Here is a 10,177-nt window from a genome sequence, read left to right as displayed (position 1 = left end):
AAGTGCGTTATATTATGATATTACCCTTATTTTTGAATTTTAATAACGTCTATAAGTCTTGCAATGACACTATGTTGAATATCCTGAATTAATGTTAACTATTTTTTTTTTTTTGGGGAAAAGTACAAAAATAAACCTTGTGGTTTGGGTCATTTTCAAACGTAGACTATGTGGTTTAAAAGTTTGCAAATTGGTACATTGAGCTTAATTCTGTTAGCAAACAGGGTCCAAATACACTAACGGTGTTAAAAAAGATGAGGTGGCAGTCAAAGTCAAAAAATATGAAGGGTAATTTTGACATTTTATTTATTTTATATTTTATAATTTATTATCCTTTTAAAATTGTAAACCTTCTTCAATCGCTCCATCTGTATTCTTTCTCACGCATCTCACTCTTTCTTACTCTTGCTGCAATGGTGAAAATCTCAAAACGAATCCGACATTGATAGCCATAGACAGAACCAGCAAATTTCTGAGTGAGAAAACGGGAAACATTCCCATTTTAATTGATTAAAGCAGAAAAACAAGCAAAGCAAAGAAGATGGAAAGGAGTAGCAGAAGATCAATAATGGATATTAACTTGCTAGAGCTATCAATTAAGTGAATAAATATGTCGCTAACAAAGAAGAGATTAGAAGCAATATGAACTTCTGAAACAGAAAAAGAAGCAAGGAATCAATCAGTCCAATTATTCCGCATTCACTCAGTTGACTAAGATGAAACCATTTTTCTTGAGAGATGCTTTGAATAACATAGTCAAAATGAAGTATCCAAGCGCGGGATCAGCCTTTAGGGATTCGACTTTCAGGTGCGGGACTTCCTGTTGATGCAAGGTGATGCCAAGAATTTGCTTTTACTGTTCACGACTCCGATCTTTGTTGCGAGAGAGTAGACAACAAGACTCTTTTATTTTAAAATCTGCGAATCGTCTGGCAAATGGTCTGATGAGTTAGTGGCATCTGTTGATTTTGGATGGAGACTGAAAAAGAAAAGGAGCATGAGCTCTCCAAATCGATTTCGCTAAAGTTTTTTCCAAAAATCCACAAATCTCTTTGGGTGAAAAAAATCTGAGTTTTTTCCTGTGCTAGATCTCGAGAAGAGAAAAAAAATCCAGAAATCTCCGTTACCTTTTTATTACCGATTACCTGTTGTTGCTCCTCCTAGAAAAAATTTCACCATTGCAGGACAAGGTTGAAGACGACGAAGAGACGTGCAGATAGGTGGGAAAGAAAGAGGGGGAAGTGAGGTGTCGGTTGACAATTGGGTAAGTTTTAATATTTTAAAAATATAATAAATTATAAAATATAAAATAAATGAAATGGTAAAATTACCCTTCATAAATTTTGACTTTGACTGCCACCTCATCGTTATTAACACCATTAGTGTATTTGGACCCTGTTTGCTAACGGAATCAACCTCAAGATACCAATTTGCAAAGTTTTAAACCACGTAGTCTACATTTGAAAATGGCCCAAACCACAAAATTTATTTTTGTACTTTTCCCTTTTTTTTCCCACCTATCTTTCTCTCTGTTAGGTTATTGATTGGTTAGATTTTTTTTTTCAATCAAAAGAAACATGAATTAATAAGCCAAATCATGGCAAAATTGTAACAATGAATCAGAAATATAACTCGGTAATAAATTAAAAAAAGAAGGGCAAGTGGATAAACGAGAAGACTGTGCTAACACATGTGTCATCCCATTCGCTTGCCGTCGTATCCATTTGACTGAGTAAGAGTCATTTGATGTTAGAATCGATCGTATTTGAATAATTCTATCCCTAAATTCAGAATCATCAACAGAACTAGAATTTATTGCATCAATCACTTGTTTAGCATCAGATTCGAAAACCACTTTCCTTATTCCATCAGCTTCTAGCCATTGCATCGCCTGTAATAGAGATTCTGCCTCACATTCTCGAGTTGTCGGACAACATAACAGACCCGCAGATCTTCCCATATTACAAACTGCCCATTTGCATCTCGTACTGCTGCTCCCATCCCTGCACGACTATCAGCGTTAAAACATGCGGCATCAACACAACACGAGAGAAATCCTTCTGATGGCGGGTGCCAAGCCATGCAACCAGCAGATGAACTATTTCCTATCTGCTGTTCTCTCGTTCCAGTTTGATTCCTCAAGGCATTTGCTTCTGACCTGATTGGTTAGATTTTAATTATTAGATTAGTTAAAATTAATATTTTACATATTTAAAACATGTGTTGGGTTTGAAATAATTATTTCATATTTTCAAAAGAAATTATTTTTGAGTTTTTGAGTTTTAAAAATGTTTTTCTATTATTCTTGGGGCTGCTGACCTTTAAGGACGCATCTTTAGAATCTGTTGCGGAATCTAATTTTCTATTGAAGAATCTGATTTAGGCGACAATATATCTGAAATCCGTCATTAAAAAGACTGTTGCCTTTTAAATTAAATTGTGTTAACAGAGTTGGAGATTCTAATAGATCATATTAGGGTAAATTCATACGTGGTGTACAACCTTTACCCCAAATCACACTTTGGTGTACAACCAAAATTTTGTCACACTAAACCGTATGAACTTCAGGTGACCTCCCACTAAAGTGTACAACCGGTTTTTATGACCGGTCAACGCTGGTCAACTATGCCATGTCAGCATTTTTAATTGTAAAATTAAAAAAAGTGGAACCCACTCTTTATGAAATGACTAAAATACCCTCATCTTCTTCCCTCAACCCCTCTCTCCCATTTCTATCTAAGTCTTCTCTCACTCCTCTCTCCATATCCATATCCCGAGGTGCTGATTACATGAAGCTGCAGAAATTGGATGCTACGAGAAAAAGACAATGAAACGTCACCATTAGTCTCTTCATCGATTCTGGTAATTCATATATCATAGAATACTCCATAAATAGAAAACAGCAGAGTATTCAATAACACCCAGGAACCAAATTAATGAAATAAAAAAGAAACAAAAATCGGAAAGAAAGAAACAGAGCATAGATTATCAATCAAACGGTGCATCCGCAGAAGAGGAAGAAGAAACAGAGCATAGATACAAAACGGCATCGTTGACAGCATCTTTGAAGTTCACCGATTCCGGCACCGATTCAGATATGTCTCATCCTCCTCTTCTTCTTCCTCTTCCACCACCTGTTCTTCTTCTCTGGTTTCTATCTCTTCTTCTTGTTGATTTTTAATGGATTCTTGAGAGAAGTAATTGCAGAGATTGATGGATTTGAGGCGCTGGAGTACGGAAGGAGATCTAGAGAGAAACAATTGATTTTGATGGTAAATTTCAGGAGATTGTTGAACGGGGAAATGTGAATCGTAAAGTTGGGGTTTCTCGTAAGTAACGGTAGTTGGTTCAGGGGATCTGTAGGTGTAAAAATTAACAGATTTAAGCCTTTGAAGAATAGAGGGAGATCTAGGAAGTTGATGGTTGTTGTCGACGTGGTGGTGGTGGTCGGAGTGTTTGTGGGTGGCTAAACTGGAAGTGACATAAATAGTACCAATCATGAGATTGAGGAAGAGAAAGAGAACAGTTGGGGTTAACTAACTGTTCATTGATGCCCAGATTGATTCTTCAAGCATTTTTGCTTATCTCTCTCGGTGGATTATAATAAAATTGGTTTTGAGAGAGGAGTGAGAGAGAAATGGTAGAGAGAGAAATTGAAGGATAGAGGAGTGAGGGAAAGAAAGGAAAAGAGTGAGAGAGGAAGGGGATGATGATATTTTAGTAATTTCATAATGGGTATGTTAATTTTTAACTTTTAGAATAGTCAAATTGATGATGTGGCAACGTTGACCAGCGTTGACCGGTCATAAAAACCGGTTGTACATTTTAGTGGGAGGTCACCTGAAGTTCGTACGGTTTAGTGTGATAAAATTTTGGTTGTACACCAAAATGTGATTTGGGGTAAAAATTGTACACCACGTATGTAATTTACCCGATCATATTACACTATTTTTTTTTTACGTTAATTTCTCTCAATATCTATAGGATTATTTTTAGGGCTTTTACATTTAAATCATAAATAGATATAAAATTACAATTAAATCATATTACCAAACTTAATTATAAATATATCGTTTTTTTCTATATATTATAAATAAAATATAATTTTATACTTTAATTTAAAAAAATTAGACTTTAATTTATAAATTCTAAACTTTACAAAATATTATTCTAAATCTGTAATTTATAAACCATATTTTTTAAAATATATTAAAAATAATAATTTATTTATTTTGATATAATTAAAATTGTAAATTATAACTTGATAGTTATAATTTCTAAAAGATGAAGTAAATTTCCCTTATTTTTACCCTCATCGTTCGTCTGAATGTTTATGAAAGCAAGTCTTTGAGAGAAGCGGAAATGGGCAATTCAACTTTAGTTAATTTTTTCTGATAAAAAAACTATTATTTAATTTATTTTCAGCATATATAACAGAGTTGGGGGCCACATTGGTTTATCCTGGCCTCTGCCTATCTGAAAAGTGGAAAAAGTAAAACAAGGCCAGTCAAGATAAGTCAAAATCCTAATTCTGCTTTCATATTGAGTAGCTTTTATTTTATCATTAATTTTGTTTATTACGTTTTGGGGGGCGTTTCAAAAACAAAAAATTTGGGGGGAAATTAATTTCATTTTAGAGCAGTTCTCAATAGCATAGTCTATTATTTCATTTGAATTAAATTGTTGATTTTTTGGTAAGATGGAACAAAATGTACAGTTAATTTTTACAACGTCCAATGTTTAGAGAGTCATGTACTATGATCAATATGAATAAGTTATACCTAATAGCAATTTTAACAATTTAAACTTTTTTTTATAGAAGCATTGCTTCATTCCTAAGAAAAATAGTAAATTTCTAAATAAATAATCAAAAAATTTAAAAACTGTAATTTAAAAGTACATAAAAGACCCCAATTTTACAGATTTGAAAAGTTTTAGAAAGGGGTCCAATTGTATATTATTTCTTGTATTTCTCAAACATCAATGAAAAAGTACACCAGAAAATATTGAAATTATATCTTTAATATCATAGATTCTTGAAATTATTTTTTCCCAGAACGATCAGAAACACAATCCACACAGAATTGACTTTATAGTTTTTTGGGTAATTAATTTATTAGTCCCTATATTTTAACAAAACACACTGTTTAGTCCCTGTATTTTCAAAAACACATGATACAGTCCCTAACTTTTTTCCTAATGAACTGTTTAGTCCCTAACGTTTTTCTCAGTGAACTGTTTAGTCCCTACCGTTAGACTCTCATGAAGATTTTGTTAGTCAATTTGGATTTGCGTTCTTCTTTTTTTTTATTTTCCTTTCCGTTACACTCTAATGCATCTGAAATCAACTTTGAGTATTCTTCTTCTTGATGTTCTTCTTAATCGTTCAAATTCGTAAGCATTGGATCTGTTCTTTTTCTTGTTCTCCATACAAATAGCTTCTTTTTCTAAATTGGATTTTCTCTTATGAAGTTTGAAGGTAAATAGTAAAGGGTAATTTAGTCATTTCCGAAGTCATAAACAGTAAAAAATCTAAGAAACAGACGGAAGGACTAAACAGTTCACTGAAAAAAAAGGTTAGGGACCTTACCATGTGTTTTTGAAAATATAGGGACTAAACAGTGTGTTTTGTCAAAATATAAGGACTAATAAATTAATTACCCTAGTTTTTTTTTATAATGTGTAAAAATGCCTCTAACGCTTACAGTCATGAACAATTTACTATTATCATCTAAAATGGTACAATTTTACCCCAAATGTTGGCAGCCAATAACAATTTTACTCATAACGTTGACAAATTAGGTCAATTTGAAAAATAATTCATCAAACTGTCTTCTCGGTCATGAATATTGTAATCTACACTTCATATGTGTGTCATTTTATCACTAGTTAGTAACAGATCGCAAACATATGATTAGACGTGAAAAAAATATACTGTATTTTGTACAAGCTGGACAAAAAACTTCAAATATTTCACCTGATTTCAAAACATTAATCTTCAATTCTACAGTAAAACCTCTATATAAGAATACGTTTGGGACCGGACTATTTGCATAACAATTGGGAGATTATTACTAAATAGAGTTTGGTATAATAAAATTTCTCAACACATAAAATTTTAAATTTTTATCATAGACATGCATGGTTTATATATAATGTATAATAATAGACATTAACGGAACAAATTAAATATTTAGAATTTCAATTTAGAGTTTAGGTTTTCAATATATAGATAATTGGAAGAGTTTTATGGGAAAAATGTAAACATCAATAAGAATACTTATAATTTCAAGTTGTAGTTTGTGTTTCCAACTCATAGATAATTTCAATAGTTTTTTTGTATATTTTATAATTTAGTTTGAATTCTCAATATATATATATATATAATTATTACTATATAGAGGCATAGTTTCTAAAGGTGGGACTTGAAAAGTGTATAACAAATAACGTTTGGGAGGTTATTCCTATTTATAACTGGCCCAAGTTGGGACCGAATTTTTTTATAACAAAATAGAGGTTTTTTCTATATAGAGTATTCCTATATAGAGGTTTTACTGGATTATTAAATCACAAAAAATCTGAAATCTTTTTTTTTTAAACAAACTGATACGCAATTGGTGAAGAATAAGAAATAAAATATCTGTGTTTTATAATGTTGACTGAAATTGACCCAACTTGCTAACTTTAGAGGTAAAATTGCTCTTTGCTGCAAACATTAGGGATAAAATTACAACATTTTAGACGTTAGAGATAAAATTGCTCCTCGTTAACTTTAGGAGTATTTTTATACTTTATCTTTTTTTTGACAAAACTTGTCTGTTTTTTCATTAAGGGAAACATGATAATACTCATATAAGATGACAAACGACAACCACCCATATAGGTAGACATACCACAATCATCTATAAAGAAAGAAAGAACAAAAAAAAATACATATAAGGAATAAACTGCCAAATCTACCATAGTAGATCAAGTCAAAAATTTATTCAAGAAAAAAAAAAGCAAAACTAAATAAAGAAGAAACTTATCTTTCATTAGGCTCTTCGATCCAGTTAATCTGATTCGGTCTGGTTAATGTTTCACACATTTAATTAAAAAAACACACACATATATATAAAGGTTCGAATTTAGGCCATCAAATAACTATTGTACATTTATTGCCACTAAGATAACTTTCAACTTGTGACTATTACCAACAATATAAATTTATATATTATATCAAGGGTAAACTACTGCATGGCATAGTCCACATGTCATGTGGCTTATATTTTCAGCAAACAATTTCTCACGCATCGGCTGAACGACACGGGACGTCCGACACGCACCAACGCACACTAAACCGAACCAAGAGCTAGCACATGAAGCCTGACTCCCTACTCACATGTATGCTTCAACCCATCTCTAAGCCATGTGTTTAGTTGAGTGAGGTGGCAAGGAAGTTGAGTAAGAATAGGAGGAAGTTGGGAAGTTAAGGTAGTTGGGTGAGGTGGTAAAGTAATGAGTAAAATGTGAGAGAAAAATAAGGATAGTGGGTGGCTAACTACCTCAATTAACCCTCACCAAAAGGATATAAATAGCACCCTAAGTCTCCATTCTAAAGCACTCAATCAACACACTACAAAACCTCCCAAAACTCTCTCCCAAATGTTAAGTTTTTAAAGTTCTTTGTTTTGTTCTTCCTGATTCCTAGTTCCAATTTCATTTTTCTAGCTTGTTTTAGTTTCCATTCAATTCCTTTAGTAGCTTTTTTTCAAGTTCATTCCAATTAATTTATAATTCCTAAGCCTAAAGTCATCAATTAATTAGCTATAATCTCATTTCAATTATTTTTCCAGCTTTTATTACAATATGTCCAGTAATTTCCAAGCATGTTTCATACCATTTAAATTTCATTTTTTCTTTCAATTCCTTCTAAATATTTGTTCCTGCCTTCCTCAAGTTAACTTTAGCCTTTTGTTTTGTCTGATTCCGTATCCGGAAGCCCAGTTTACAAACTAATCTTTGCACCTCAAATCTTTTTAGATATTCTGTTTCCAGCTTTTTGCACAATCTGCCCTGCTTTTCAATTTCATGTTCCGAAGCACCTAAACCTCATTTATGTCCTGGATTTTTATATGAACTCATTCTTGACTCCCCGAACTTGATTTTAGTCTTTTACTTTACTCAATTCCGTGTTCATAAGCTCTCATACGAGTGTTCCAAAGTCAAGCTAAATCTGCCAAAACAATCAAAAATTTGCTAACAGAATCAACATCGTGCCTTGCCAACCGACCACGGTGTTCGTGAATCTCAAGTCAACATCAAATTCAACGGCTCACTGAGATAGCCAATTTTGACTCCGAGTTTTTCATTGAATTTTCATTATCTCATTTCTTTTATTGTAAATATTGCATTTCAATTCCTACTTATTAGTCTCCAGTTTATCATTGTTCCCACAATGACAATAAACTAGTGGATATTCAGAATAGTGTTTTTTATAAGCTCAAGAGTTTAATATCAAGATCACACATCCCACAAATATAAGCAAACATTTTGACACTTTATTGAGTTGATTTGCACAAGTAAACAACAAAAATAGATTATTACCTCTTATTATTGATAAAAATATCAGAAACGTCTCGAGACTAGGGCATATACCAATATATCTGTGGGAATCTAAGCCAAAACATCCACGTTATTCTTGAGGCATTCAACTATTTATTTTAGCATTCTACTTCCAATATGTTACTTTTTCTGGATCATCTTCTTTTAGTTGTACACTTTTAACTTCTTCAATAAGCTTTGGTTTTTGCTTGTTTCATATTCTTCGGAAATCGTCATTTCTCCATTTATAATATCCTTTCCTTTAATGGAGTAGAGGTAACAACTTCGAGCCTTCTTCTGATCTCATCGCACTTGCACTACACCCAAAGGTGTAGGGAACTTCATCAATAAGTAGCTTGAAGAAAGCACGCAAGGGATCACATTATAGGCTAGAGATACATATTTGATTACCATAAAGTTTTCCATCCCTGTAACGTTACAAGGTTCTTCACCCAAGGTGATTGGTAATTGAATGGACCATGCTATTGGGACGACTTCTCCTGAAAAGTGGGGCTCGAACTTTCTTTCATCCGTCCAACGACAAATTCATTTTCTTAGAATAATTCTAATAAAGAAGATTGATAGAACTTCCATTATCACCAAGGACTCTCTCTAGTGGGAATTTCATTAATATGGATGAAATGGCCAATACATCTTCATGAGGTATAACCATATTTCCTTGATCCGTATGAGAAAAAGCTATGGGTTCTTCTTTTTGAACTTTCATCACATTCTTAACTTTATAAGCTTGTCTCGATGACACGAATTCTCTTACTAAATTTTTTCTACCAAAAATAACATTTCTTGTTGGATGAGCTGGATTGTTATTGAGAGTTAGAGCTTTATCTTTTCTATCTTCTTTTGGTTTGGTGTATCCTTAAGCATCATTTTCTCCGTTGTTGGTGTATCTTTCTCCTTTTAAGTATTGAGGGCTTTCCCTTCTCCAATTTTGTGCATAAACAAATCTTGCCATCTTACATTGCCCTAGTAATGATTCTATTTCATTCATCAATTATCCATGTCAGTCGGTAGAGTGGCCATGATTTTTCTGGAATCGACAATAAGCATCAGCAAATTTTCCCATCGCTCTATTGGCTTTTGGGATGGAACATAAGGAGTCCGGAACCTTCTATAGCTGCTAAGATGTGAGAACAAGGTTGAAGTAAAGGTGTGAAATTTTCATATTTTAACTTTGGAGCATGCTTTGTTTCATTCCATTTTCCATTCCTTTTTCGTCCATCATCAACTTCATCCCTTTCCTTCCTATTTTTATCTAGATTTCCTCTTCTACCTATGTTCCTCATAACATCTTTAAAAATGATGAATTTATTAGCTCGGTTGAACAAATCTTTAAGGGTGGAAGGTTGATTAAAAGAAAAATATTTTTGGAAATCTCGTAATCTTATTCCTTGATGGACTCCTGCAACTCCCATTCCAACTTAGAGATCGTGAATATCCAAGGTTGCAACACGAAACCTTTCTACATAATCTTTAAGCTTTATCTCTCCCATTGCTTTATGGTAAGGAGATATGTTACATCCTTCTTTCTCTTTGTGTCAGTGATGAAAACATTATGAATTACTTTCTTAGTTGA

This window comes from Euphorbia lathyris, chromosome 6 (assembly GCF_963576675.1).
Source record: "Euphorbia lathyris chromosome 6, ddEupLath1.1, whole genome shotgun sequence".
Lineage (NCBI taxonomy): Eukaryota > Viridiplantae > Streptophyta > Magnoliopsida > Malpighiales > Euphorbiaceae > Euphorbia > Euphorbia lathyris.
The sequence above is the reverse complement of the archived record's forward strand: the minus strand, read 5'-3'. Positions refer to the sequence as shown.